This window comes from Lissotriton vulgaris, chromosome 4_1 (genome assembly GCF_964263255.1).
Source record: "Lissotriton vulgaris chromosome 4_1, aLisVul1.2, whole genome shotgun sequence".
In the NCBI taxonomy this organism is placed as follows: Eukaryota; Metazoa; Chordata; class Amphibia; order Caudata; family Salamandridae; genus Lissotriton; species Lissotriton vulgaris.
In genome coordinates this window covers 538,679,951-538,693,538 of record NC_141691.1, presented here as the reverse complement: position 1 = coordinate 538,693,538, position 13,588 = coordinate 538,679,951, and the positions used below count along the sequence as shown (strand labels likewise).

Here is a 13,588-nt window from a genome sequence, read left to right as displayed (position 1 = left end):
TGTATAAATCGTACTGTTATTGATAAGGGGAACAAGGAACTTTTTAAATTGGAAAGCCTTCATTAAAAGAAAACTTGAGGAATCAAATTGTGTATTTTGGGGACAGAAGAGATGAACTTTTAAATAACAATCTTGAAATTAAGACACACAGATATTTACACTCTGTTTTTCTAAAGTAGATCCATAACCACAAAGTAGAATCTTTCGAAAGACATGTCAAATGTATTAATCTGAATTCCTCTTTCAAAGAAATTCACAATTAAATGCACTGTGTAAGTTAAGAATGTTGTCAGATAAGAAATCAGCAAAATTAACTATCTTATTACTGATCATAAAGATGAGAAAGGAAAAGAACCTCTTGCTTAAATTGTGGATGGGAAAGAACAGTTTTTAGTTTTCAGCTTCAGTACTTATGTTTATGAATTTTTCATTTCTTTATATTGTATTATCGCTATCTAGATGGATATAGCCATCTGTACATAGATACATACTTATACGTTGATAAGTTACAGTATAAAACTTTGACGTTATGTTTTTCCAAGTCCAAATTCTAAGAAATTAGTGAAATATTAAATCTCATAATTCAAGCAGGTCCCACCGAGATTTGAACTCGGATCGCTGGATTCAGAGTCCAGAGTGCTAACCATTACACCATGGAACCCTGCCATACATGAGGGATTTTTCCATTGAGACAAAAGAGAGCGCATCAGTGCAGGGGCTTTTCTTACATTGATGAAAAGATAACTCAGTTGAATGCTCATAGTGTAAAGAGCTACAATGTGATTTGATTCTTTTCAGCTACATTCTCCATAACAGTGTTAAATGTGCAAACGTTTATCAGGACATGCAATTTACAAAATAATGATCATATTTGACTGAAGAATATTAAAACATTCTACATTTCCAAACTACTACATCCATTTCTCTGTCTCTCACATGGGTGGCTCCAAAGAGCAACGGTTGGCACTTTGGACTTTGCATGCAAAGGTACCAGTCCAATTCTTTGAGGTACTATTTTACTAATCTCAACCTTTTATATTTCTGTCATCTTTTGTTATTGATAGCTCCAATCCAATACCAGTAGGTTGAACGAGACAAATGTTGACTCCTTTCAAAATGTCCAACAGCTTGAACAAGTTACAGAAATACGAACTTTATAATACTTTTACATCAGATTCCTACACAAAATAGTGCGACATTACAAAATCCTATCCTGTTTTTCTCAAATGCATTTCAGAGGGCTGATTCCCAGCATTCCTTTTTGAAGATTTCTACACTATTGATAAGGCGAATATAGCACATTTTGAAAGAGATGTGTTCTTAAATCAAACCTAGAGAACCACAATGACGGTATCATTCAGATAGTACAAATGTTTTTTGTATATTAGTATGGAAATTGTGAAATAAAACATTTCTCATGCTGATTTTCAACAGTCGATCTGCAATCATGAAATATAAGCTTTTGCTTGGAGGCCTCAAAGGTACTGATCTAATTTTCTTTTTTAGAATTATTCACAGATCGTATGATATGCTTTGTACAAATCAACTATGCTGTTAGATCAAAATTGATTAAAAAGTGACTATCTCAATTTCAGGACATATAGAAGAGGAAGGAGAAGAAGCTCATGTTTCAAATGCGGAGAGGCAACAACTGTTCTTTATTTTCACCTCTATTAATTATACATATTTTTATAATGTATATATTTATATTTTCCGATAAAAATACATAGACATATAGCGATATATAGGGAGATACATACATATAAGTTGATACGTACAAGTTTATAAGTAAATGAGATGTTTTTCCAATTAATACTTCTAAGAACTGAATGGAAAAAAAATCGTAAAGTTTAGATAAGTCCCACTGAGCTTTGTACTTAGATCCCTGTTTTCAGAGTCCAGATTGACAAGCATAACACCATCAACCCACCTGTACCAGGTTGAGCTTTCCATTTTGGCAGAAGAGATTGCATTCACGGGGGAATCTTATCTTTTATTGCAAAATCTTATCTCACATAAAAAGTACTGTTCAACAGAGTCATAGCGTTACTTGAGTCCTTTGTGCAACATCCTTCCCTAACATAGTTCAATAGGCAAAAGTTGAACAGAATAGAAAAGTTATGTAATTCTGTTTGTCTTTGACTGTAGAAAATAAAAAATGTGAAATGTCCACATTGCTGCAGCAATTTGCTCCCCTGTCACATGGGAGGTTCCATGGTGTAATGGTTAGCACTTTGGACTTTGAATCCAAGGATCCGAGTTCAAATCTCGGTGGGACCACTTTCGTGACTTATGACCAAATCTTTTTCTGTCAAGTGTATTCATAAATATCATAAATCTAACACGGGTAGAGTGAAACATTAATTTATTGATTGTATTTTTAAAGTCTATTTGATGTGAGCAAATGATAGAACTTTTAGAAAACCTGGAAATAAAATGGCTCAAAATAATGAGACATTTTGTGAGCTGACTCTGTTTTCTCAACTCATCACAAGAGGCTGATGCAAGATATTACTTGTTTAAATCTTACTGTTATTGATAAGGGGAACAAGGAACTTTTTTAATTGGAAAGCCTTCATTAAAAGAAAACTTGAGGAATCAAATTGTGTATTTTGGGGACAGAAGAGATGAACTTTTAAATAACAATCTTGAAATTAAGACACACAGATATTTACACTCTGTTTTTCTAAAGTAGATCCATAACCACAAAGTAGAATCTTTCGAAAGACATGTCAAATGTATTAATCTGAATTCCTCTTTCAAAGAAATTCACAATTAAATGCACTGTGTAAGTTAAGAATGTTGTCAGATAAGAAATCAGCAAAATTAACTATCTTATTACTGATCATAAAGATGAGAAAGGAAAAGAACCTCTTGCTTAAATTGTGGATGGGAAAGAACAGTTTTTAGTTTTCAGCTTCAGTACTTATGTTTATGAATTTTTCATTTCTTTATATTGTATTATCGCTATCTAGATGGATATAGCCATCTGTACATAGATACATACTTATACGTTGATAAGTTACAGTATAAAACTTTGACGTTATGTTTTTCCAAGTCCAAATTCTAAGAAATTAGTGAAATATTAAATCTCATAATTCAAGCAGGTCCCACCGAGATTTGAACTCGGATCGCTGGATTCAGAGTCCAGAGTGCTAACCATTACACCATGGAACCCTGCCATACATGAGGGATTTTTCCATTGAGACAAAAGAGAGCGCATCAGTGCAGGGGCTTTTCTTACATTGATGAAAAGATAACTCAGTTGAATGCTCATAGTGTAAAGAGCTACAATGTGATTTGATTCTTTTCAGCTACATTCTCCATAACAGTGTTAAATGTGCAAACGTTTATCAGGACATGCAATTTACAAAATAATGATCATATTTGACTGAAGAATATTAAAACATTCTACATTTCCAAACTACTACATCCATTTCTCTGTCTCTCACATGGGTGGCTCCAAAGAGCAACGGTTGGCACTTTGGACTTTGCATGCAAAGGTACCAGTCCAATTCTTTGAGGTACTATTTTACTAATCTCAACCTTTTATATTTCTGTCATCTTTTGTTATTGATAGCTCCAATCCAATACCAGTAGGTTGAACGAGACAAATGTTGACTCCTTTCAAAATGTCCAACAGCTTGAACAAGTTACAGAAATACGAACTTTATAATACTTTTACATCAGATTCCTACACAAAATAGTGCGACATTACAAAATCCTATCCTGTTTTTCTCAAATGCATTTCAGAGGGCTGATTCCCAGCATTCCTTTTTGAAGATTTCTACACTATTGATAAGGCGAATATAGCACATTTTGAAAGAGATGTGTTCTTAAATCAAACCTAGAGAACCACAATGACGGTATCATTCAGATAGTACAAATGTTTTTTGTATATTAGTATGGAAATTGTGAAATAAAACATTTCTCATGCTGATTTTCAACAGTCGATCTGCAATCATGAAATATAAGCTTTTGCTTGGAGGCCTCAAAGGTACTGATCTAATTTTCTTTTTTAGAATTATTCACAGATCGTATGATATGCTTTGTACAAATCAACTATGCTGTTAGATGAAAATTGATTAAAAAGTGACTATCTCAATTTCAGGACATATAGAAGAGGAAGGAGAAGAAGCTCATGTTTCAAATGCGGAGAGGCAACAACTGTTCTTTATTTTCACCTCTATTAATTATACATATTTTTATAATGTATGTATTTATATTTTCCGATAAAAATACATAGACATATAGCGATATATAGGGAGATACATACATATAAGTTGATACGTACAAGTTTATAAGTAAATGAGATGTTTTTCCAATTAATACTTCTAAGAACTGAATGGAAAAAAAATCGTAAAGTTTAGATAAGTCCCACTGAGCTTTGTACTTAGATCCCTGTTTTCAGAGTCCAGATTGACAAGCATAACACCATCAACCCACCTGTACCAGGTTGAGCTTTCCATTTTGGCAGAAGAGATTGCATTCACGGGGGAATCTTATCTTTTATTGCAAAATCTTATCTCACATAAAAAGTACTGTTCAACAGAGTCATAGCGTTACTTGAGTCCTTTGTGCAACATCCTTCCCTAACATAGTTCAATAGGCAAAAGTTGAACAGAATAGAAAAGTTATGTAATTCTGTTTGTCTTTGACTGTAGAAAATAAAAAATGTGAAATGTCCACATTGCTGCAGCAATTTGCTCCCCTGTCACATGGGAGGTTCCATGGTGTAATGGTTAGCACTTTGGACTTTGAATCCAAGGATCCGAGTTCAAATCTCGGTGGGACCACTTTCGTGACTTATGACCAAATCTTTTTCTGTCAAGTGTATTCATAAATATATTAAATCTAACACGGGTAGAGTGAAACATTAATTTATTGATTGTATTTTTAAAGTCTATTTGATGTGAGCAAATGATAGAACTTTTAGAAAACATGGAAATAAAATGGCTCAAAATAATGAGACATTTTGTGAGCTGACTCTGTTTTCTCAACTCATCACAAGAAGCTGATGCAAGATATTACTTGTATAAATCGTACTGTTATTGATAAGGGGAACAAGGAACTTTTTAAATTGGAAAGCCTTCATTAAAAGAAAACTTGAGGAATCAAATTGTGTATTTTGGGGACAGAAGAGATGAACTTTTAAATAACAATCTTGAAATTAAGACACACAGATATTTACACTCTGTTTTTCTAAAGTAGATCCATAACCACAAAGTAGAATCTTTCGAAAGACATGTCAAATGTATTAATCTGAATTCCTCTTTCAAAGAAATTCACAATTAAATGCACTGTGTAAGTTAAGAATGTTGTCAGATAAGAAATCAGCAAAATTAACTATCTTATTACTGATCATAAAGATGAGAAAGGAAAAGAACCTCTTGCTTAAATTGTGGATGGGAAAGAACAGTTTTTAGTTTTCAGCTTCAGTACTTATGTTTATGAATTTTTCATTTCTTTATATTGTATTATCGCTATCTAGATGGATATAGCCATCTGTACATAGATACATACTTATACGTTGATAAGTTACAGTATAAAACTTTGACGTTATGTTTTTCCAAGTCCAAATTCTAAGAAATTAGTGAAATATTAAATCTCATAATTCAAGCAGGTCCCACCGAGATTTGAACTCGGATCGCTGGATTCAGAGTCCAGAGTGCTAACCATTACACCATGGAACCCTGCCATACATGAGGGATTTTTCCATTGAGACAAAAGAGAGCGCATCAGTGCAGGGGCTTTTCTTACATTGATGAAAAGATAACTCAGTTGAATGCTCATAGTGTAAAGAGCTACAATGTGATTTGATTCTTTTCAGCTACATTCTCCATAACAGTGTTAAATGTGCAAACGTTTATCAGGACATGCAATTTACAAAATAATGATCATATTTGACTGAAGAATATTAAAACATTCTACATTTCCAAACTACTACATCCATTTCTCTGTCTCTCACATGGGTGGCTCCAAAGAGCAACGGTTGGCACTTTGGACTTTGCATGCAAAGGTACCAGTCCAATTCTTTGAGGTACTATTTTACTAATCTCAACCTTTTATATTTCTGTCATCTTTTGTTATTGATAGCTCCAATCCAATACCAGTAGGTTGAACGAGACAAATGTTGACTCCTTTCAAAATGTCCAACAGCTTGAACAAGTTACAGAAATACGAACTTTATAATACTTTTACATCAGATTCCTACACAAAATAGTGCGACATTACAAAATCCTATCCTGTTTTTCTCAAATGCATTTCAGAGGGCTGATTCCCAGCATTCCTTTTTGAAGATTTCTACACTATTGATAAGGCGAATATAGCACATTTTGAAAGAGATGTGTTCTTAAATCAAACCTAGAGAACCACAATGACGGTATCATTCAGATAGTACAAATGTTTTTTGTATATTAGTATGGAAATTGTGAAATAAAACATTTCTCATGCTGATTTTCAACAGTCGATCTGCAATCATGAAATATAAGCTTTTGCTTGGAGGCCTCAAAGGTACTGATCTAATTTTCTTTTTTAGAATTATTCACAGATCGTATGATATGCTTTGTACAAATCAACTATGCTGTTAGATCAAAATTGATTAAAAAGTGACTATCTCAATTTCAGGACATATAGAAGAGGAAGGAGAAGAAGCTCATGTTTCAAATGCGGAGAGGCAACAACTGTTCTTTATTTTCACCTCTATTAATTATACATATTTTTATAATGTATATATTTATATTTTCCGATAAAAATACATAGACATATAGCGATATATAGGGAGATACATACATATAAGTTGATACGTACAAGTTTATAAGTAAATGAGATGTTTTTCCAATTAATACTTCTAAGAACTGAATGGAAAAAAAACGTAAAGTTTAGATAAGTCCCACTGAGCTTTGTACTTAGATCCCTGTTTTCAGAGTCCAGATTGACAAGCATAACACCATCAACCCACCTGTACCAGGTTGAGCTTTCCATTTTGGCAGAAGAGATTGCATTCACGGGGGAATCTTATCTTTTATTGCAAAATCTTATCTCACATAAAAAGTACTGTTCAACAGAGTCATAGCGTTACTTGAGTCCTTTGTGCAACATCCTTCCCTAACATAGTTCAATAGGCAAAAGTTGAACAGAATAGAAAAGTTATGTAATTCTGTTTGTCTTTGACTGTAGAAAATAAAAAATTTGAAATGTCCACATTGCTGCAGCAATTTGCTCCCCTGTCACATGGGAGGTTCCATGGTGTAATGGTTAGCACTTTGGACTTTGAATCCAAGGATCCGAGTTCAAATCTCGGTGGGACCACTTTCATGACTTATGACCAAATCTTTTTCTGTCAAGTGTATTCATAAATATCATAAATCTAACACGGGTAGAGTGAAACATTAATTTATTGATTGTATTTTTAAAGTCTATTTGATGTGAGCAAATGATAGAACTTTTAGAAAACCTGGAAATAAAATGGCTCAAAATAATGAGACATTTTGTGAGCTGACTCTGTTTTCTCAACTCATCACAAGAGGCTGATGCAAGATATTACTTGTTTAAATCTTACTGTTATTGATAAGGGGAACAAGGAACTTTTTTAATTGGAAAGCCTTCATTAAAAGAAAACTTGAGGAATCAAATTGTGTATTTTGGGGACAGAAGAGATGAACTTTTAAATAACAATCTTGAAATTAAGACACACAGATATTTACACTCTGTTTTTCTAAAGTAGATCCATAACCACAAAGTAGAATCTTTCGAAAGACATGTCAAATGTATTAATCTGAATTCCTCTTTCAAAGAAATTCACAATTAAATGCACTGTGTAAGTTAAGAATGTTGTCAGATAAGAAATCAGCAAAATTAACTATCTTATTACTGATCATAAAGATGAGAAAGGAAAAGAACCTCTTGCTTAAATTGTGGATGGGAAAGAACAGTTTTTAGTTTTCAGCTTCAGTACTTATGTTTATGAATTTTTCATTTCTTTATATTGTATTATCGCTATCTAGATGGATATAGCCATCTGTACATAGATACATACTTATACGTTGATAAGTTACAGTATAAAACTTTGACGTTATGTTTTTCCAAGTCCAAATTCTAAGAAATTAGTGAAATATTAAATCTCATAATTCAAGCAGGTCCCACCGAGATTTGAACTCGGATCGCTGGATTCAGAGTCCAGAGTGCTAACCATTACACCATGGAACCCTGCCATACATGAGGGATTTTTCCATTGAGACAAAAGAGAGCGCATCAGTGCAGGGGCTTTTCTTACATTGATGAAAAGATAACTCAGTTGAATGCTCATAGTGTAAAGAGCTACAATGTGATTTGATTCTTTTCAGCTACATTCTCCATAACAGTGTTAAATGTGCAAAAGTTTATCAGGACATGCAATTTACAAAATAATGATCATATTTGACTGAAGAATATTAAAACATTCTACATTTCCAAACTACTACATCCATTTCTCTGTCTCTCACATGGGTGGCTCCAAAGAGCAACGGTTGGCACTTTGGACTTTGCATGCAAAGGTACCAGTCCAATTCTTTGAGGTACTATTTTACTAATCTCAACCTTTTATATTTCTGTCATCTTTTGTTATTGATAGCTCCAATCCAATACCAGTAGGTTGAACGAGACAAATGTTGACTCCTTTCAAAATGTCCAACAGCTTGAACAAGTTACAGAAATACGAACTTTATAATACTTTTACATCAGATTCCTACACAAAATAGTGCGACATTACAAAATCCTATCCTGTTTTTCTCAAATGCATTTCAGAGGGCTGATTCCCAGCATTCCTTTTTGAAGATTTCTACACTATTGATAAGGCGAATATAGCACATTTTGAAAGAGATGTGTTCTTAAATCAAACCTAGAGAACCACAATGACGGTATCATTCAGATAGTACAAATGTTTTTTGTATATTAGTATGGAAATTGTGAAATAAAACATTTCTCATGCTGATTTTCAACAGTCGATCTGCAATCATGAAATATAAGCTTTTGCTTGGAGGCCTCAAAGGTACTGATCTAATTTTCTTTTTTAGAATTATTCACAGATCGTATGATATGCTTTGTACAAATCAACTATGCTGTTAGATGAAAATTGATTAAAAAGTGACTATCTCAATTTCAGGACATATAGAAGAGGAAGGAGAAGAAGCTCATGTTTCAAATGCGGAGAGGCAACAACTGTTCTTTATTTTCACCTCTATTAATTATACATATTTTTATAATGTATATATTTATATTTTCCGATAAAAATACATAGACATATAGCGATATATAGGGAGATACATACATATAAGTTGATACGTACAAGTTTATAAGTAAATGAGATGTTTTTCCAATTAATACTTCTAAGAACTGAATGGAAAAAAAATCGTAAAGTTTAGATAAGTCCCACTGAGCTTTGTACTTAGATCCCTGTTTTCAGAGTCCAGATTGACAAGCATAACACCATCAACCCACCTGTACCAGGTTGAGCTTTCCATTTTGGCAGAAGAGATTGCATTCACGGGGGAATCTTATCTTTTATTGCAAAATCTTATCTCACATAAAAAGTACTGTTCAACAGAGTCATAGCGTTACTTGAGTCCTTTGTGCAACATCCTTCCCTAACATAGTTCAATAGGCAAAAGTTGAACAGAATAGAAAAGTTATGTAATTCTGTTTGTCTTTGACTGTAGAAAATAAAAAATGTGAAATGTCCACATTGCTGCAGCAATTTGCTCCCCTGTCACATGGGAGGTTCCATGGTGTAATGGTTAGCACTTTGGACTTTGAATCCAAGGATCCAAGTTCAAATCTCGGTGGGACCACTTTCGTGACTTATGACCAAATCTTTTTCTGTCAAGTGTATTCATAAATATATTAAATCTAACACGGGTAGAGTGAAACATTAATTTATTGATTGTATTTTTAAAGTCTATTTGATGTGAGCAAATGATAGAACTTTTAGAAAACATGGAAATAAAATGGCTCAAAATAATGAGACATTTTGTGAGCTGACTCTGTTTTCTCAACTCATCACAAGAAGCTGATGCAAGATATTACTTGTATAAATCGTACTGTTATTGATAAGGGGAACAAGGAACTTTTTAAATTGGAAAGCCTTCATTAAAAGAAAACTTGAGGAATCAAATTGTGTATTTTGGGGACAGAAGAGATGAACTTTTAAATAACAATCTTGAAATTAAGACACACAGATATTTACACTCTGTTTTTCTAAAGTAGATCCATAACCACAAAGTAGAATCTTTCGAAAGACATGTCAAATGTATTAATCTGAATTCCTCTTTCAAAGAAATTCACAATTAAATGCACTGTGTAAGTTAAGAATGTTGTCAGATAAGAAATCAGCAAAATTAACTATCTTATTACTGATCATAAAGATGAGAAAGGAAAAGAACCTCTTGCTTAAATTGTGGATGGGAAAGAACAGTTTTTAGTTTTCAGCTTCAGTACTTATGTTTATGAATTTTTCATTTCTTTATATTGTATTATCGCTATCTAGATGGATATAGCCATCTGTACATAGATACATACTTATACGTTGATAAGTTTCAGTATAAAACTTTGACGTTATGTTTTTCCAAGTCCAAATTCTAAGAAATTAGTGAAATATTAAATCTCATAATTCAAGCAGGTCCCACCGAGATTTGAACTCGGATCGCTGGATTCAGAGTCCAGAGTGATAACCATTACACCATGGAACCCTGCCATACATGAGGGATTTTTCCATTGAGACAAAAGAGAGCGCATCAGTGCAGGGGCTTTTCTTACATTGATGAAAAGATAACTCAGTTGAATGCTCATAGTGTAAAGAGCTACAATGTGATTTGATTCTTTTCAGCTACATTCTCCATAACAGTGTTAAATGTGCAAACGTTTATCAGGACATGCAATTTACAAAATAATGATCATATTTGACTGAAGAATATTAAAACATTCTACATTTCCAAACTACTACATCCATTTCTCTGTCTCTCACATGGGTGGCTCCAAAGAGCAACGGTTGGCACTTTGGACTTTGCATGCAAAGGTACCAGTCCAATTCTTTGAGGTACTATTTTACTAATCTCAACCTTTTACATTTCTGTCATCTTTTGTTATTGATAGCTCCAATCCAATACCAGTAGGTTGAACGAGACAAATGTTGACTCCTTTCAAAATGTCCAACAGCTTGAACAAGTTACAGAAATACGAACTTTATAATACTTTTACATCAGATTCCTACACAAAATAGTGCGACATTACAAAATCCTATCCTGTTTTTCTCAAATGCATTTCAGAGGGCTGATTCCCAGCATTCCTTTTTGAAGATTTCTACACTATTGATAAGGCGAATATAGCACATTTTGAAAGAGATGTGTTCTTAAATCAAACCTAGAGAACCACAATGACGGTATCATTCAGATAGTACAAATGTTTTTTGTATATTAGTATGGAAATTGTGAAATAAAACATTTCTCATGCTGATTTTCAACAGTCGATCTGCAATCATGAAATATAAGCTTTTGCTTGGAGGCCTCAAAGGTACTGATCTAATTTTCTTTTTTTAGAATTATTCACAGATCGTATGATATGCTTTGTACAAATCAACTATGCTGTTAGGTCAAAATTGATTAAAAAGTGACTATCTCAATTTCAGGACATATAGAAGAGGAAGGAGAAGAAGCTCATGTTTCAAATGCGGAGAGGCAACAACTGTTCTTTATTTTCACCTCTATTAATTATACATATTTTTATAATGTATATATTTATATTTTCCGATAAAAATACATAGACATATAGCGATATATAGGGAGATACATACATATAAGTTGATACGTACAAGTTTATAAGTAAATGAGATGTTTTTCCAATTAATACTTCTAAGAACTGAATGGAAAAAAAAACGTAAAGTTTAGATAAGTCCCACTGAGCTTTGTACTTAGATCCCTGTTTTCAGAGTCCAGATTGACAAGCATAACACCATCAACCCACCTGTACCAGGTTGAGCTTTCCATTTTGGCAGAAGAGATTGCATTCACGGGGGAATCTTATCTTTTATTGCAAAATCTTATCTCACATAAAAAGTACTGTTCAACAGAGTCATAGCGTTACTTGAGTCCTTTGTGCAACATCCTTCCCTAACATAGTTCAATAGGCAAAAGTTGAACAGAATAGAAAAGTTATGTAATTCTGTTTGTCTTTGACTGTAGAAAATAAAAAATTTGAAATGTCCACATTGCTGCAGCAATTTGCTCCCCTGTCACATGGGAGGTTCCATGGTGTAATGGTTAGCACTTTGGACTTTGAATCCAAGGATCCGAGTTCAAATCTCGGTGGGACCACTTTCATGACTTATGACCAAATCTTTTTCTGTCAAGTGTATTCATAAATATCATAAATCTAACACGGGTAGAGTGAAACATTAATTTATTGATTGTATTTTTAAAGTCTATTTGATGTGAGCAAATGATAGAACTTTTAGAAAACCTGGAAATAAAATGGCTCAAAATAATGAGACATTTTGTGAGCTGACTCTGTTTTCTCAACTCATCACAAGAGGCTGATGCAAGATATTACTTGTTTAAATCTTACTGTTATTGATAAGGGGAACAAGGAACTTTTTTAATTGGAAAGCCTTCATTAAAAGAAAACTTGAGGAATCAAATTGTGTATTTTGGGGACAGAAGAGATGAACTTTTAAATAACAATCTTGAAATTAAGACACACAGATATTTACACTCTGTTTTTCTAAAGTAGATCCATAACCACAAAGTAGAATCTTTCGAAAGACATGTCAAATGTATTAATCTGAATTCCTCTTTCAAAGAAATTCACAATTAAATGCACTGTGTAAGTTAAGAATGTTGTCAGATAAGAAATCAGCAAAATTAACTATCTTATTACTGATCATAAAGATGAGAAAGGAAAAGAACCTCTTGCTTAAATTGTGGATGGGAAAGAACAGTTTTTAGTTTTCAGCTTCAGTACTTATGTTTATGAATTTTTCATTTCTTTATATTGTATTATCGCTATCTAGATGGATATAGCCATCTGTACATAGATACATACTTATACGTTGATAAGTTATAGTATAAAACGTTGACGTTATGTTTTTCCAAGTCCAAATTCTAAGAAATTAGTGAAATATTAAATCTCATAATTCAAGCAGGTCCCACCGAGATTTGAACTCGGATCGCTGGATTCAGAGTCCAGAGTGCTAACCATTACACCATGGAACCCTGCCATACATGAGGGATTTTTCCATTGAGACAAAAGAGAGCGCATCAGTGCAGGGGCTTTTCTTACATTGATGAAAAGATAACTCAGTTGAATGCTCATAGTGTAAAGAGCTACAATGTGGTTTGATTCTTTTCAGCTACATTCTCCATAACAGTGTTAAATGTGCAAACGTTTATCAGGACATGCAATTTACAAAATAATGATCATATTTGACTGAAGAATATTAAAACATTCTACATTTCCAAACTACTACATCCATTTCTCTGTCTCTCACATGGGTGGCTCCAAAGAGCAACGGTTGGCACTTTGGACTTTGCATGCAAAGGTACCAGTCCAATTCTTTGAG

At 33.3% G+C, this 13,588-nt stretch overlaps 11 non-coding genes across 11 annotated transcripts; 5 read left to right on the top strand and 6 right to left on the bottom strand.

Annotated features, from left to right (window-relative positions):
- Positions 1-589: 589 nt before the first annotated feature.
- On the bottom strand, positions 590-661 carry TRNAQ-CUG (transfer RNA glutamine (anticodon CUG)). Its single transcript has one exon. It is a non-coding gene; the product is annotated as a tRNA-Gln (tRNA).
- Positions 662-2,208: 1,547 nt separating this feature from the next.
- Positions 2,209-2,280, top strand: TRNAQ-UUG (transfer RNA glutamine (anticodon UUG)). The gene has a single exon. It is a non-coding gene; the product is annotated as a tRNA-Gln (tRNA).
- Positions 2,281-3,105: 825 nt separating this feature from the next.
- On the bottom strand, positions 3,106-3,177 carry TRNAQ-CUG (transfer RNA glutamine (anticodon CUG)). The gene has a single exon. It is a non-coding gene; the product is annotated as a tRNA-Gln (tRNA).
- Positions 3,178-4,724: 1,547 nt separating this feature from the next.
- TRNAQ-UUG (transfer RNA glutamine (anticodon UUG)) lies at positions 4,725-4,796 on the top strand. Its single transcript has one exon. It is a non-coding gene; the product is annotated as a tRNA-Gln (tRNA).
- An 825-nt stretch (positions 4,797-5,621) lies between these two features.
- TRNAQ-CUG (transfer RNA glutamine (anticodon CUG)) lies at positions 5,622-5,693 on the bottom strand. The gene has a single exon. It is a non-coding gene; the product is annotated as a tRNA-Gln (tRNA).
- A 1,546-nt stretch (positions 5,694-7,239) lies between these two features.
- Positions 7,240-7,311, top strand: TRNAQ-UUG (transfer RNA glutamine (anticodon UUG)). Its single transcript has one exon. It is a non-coding gene; the product is annotated as a tRNA-Gln (tRNA).
- An 825-nt stretch (positions 7,312-8,136) lies between these two features.
- On the bottom strand, positions 8,137-8,208 carry TRNAQ-CUG (transfer RNA glutamine (anticodon CUG)). Its single transcript has one exon. It is a non-coding gene; the product is annotated as a tRNA-Gln (tRNA).
- A 1,547-nt stretch (positions 8,209-9,755) lies between these two features.
- On the top strand, positions 9,756-9,827 carry TRNAQ-UUG (transfer RNA glutamine (anticodon UUG)). Its single transcript has one exon. It is a non-coding gene; the product is annotated as a tRNA-Gln (tRNA).
- Positions 9,828-10,652: 825 nt separating this feature from the next.
- TRNAQ-CUG (transfer RNA glutamine (anticodon CUG)) lies at positions 10,653-10,724 on the bottom strand. The gene has a single exon. It is a non-coding gene; the product is annotated as a tRNA-Gln (tRNA).
- Positions 10,725-12,272: 1,548 nt separating this feature from the next.
- TRNAQ-UUG (transfer RNA glutamine (anticodon UUG)) lies at positions 12,273-12,344 on the top strand. The gene has a single exon. It is a non-coding gene; the product is annotated as a tRNA-Gln (tRNA).
- Positions 12,345-13,169: 825 nt separating this feature from the next.
- Positions 13,170-13,241, bottom strand: TRNAQ-CUG (transfer RNA glutamine (anticodon CUG)). Its single transcript has one exon. It is a non-coding gene; the product is annotated as a tRNA-Gln (tRNA).
- Positions 13,242-13,588: the final 347 nt, after the last annotated feature.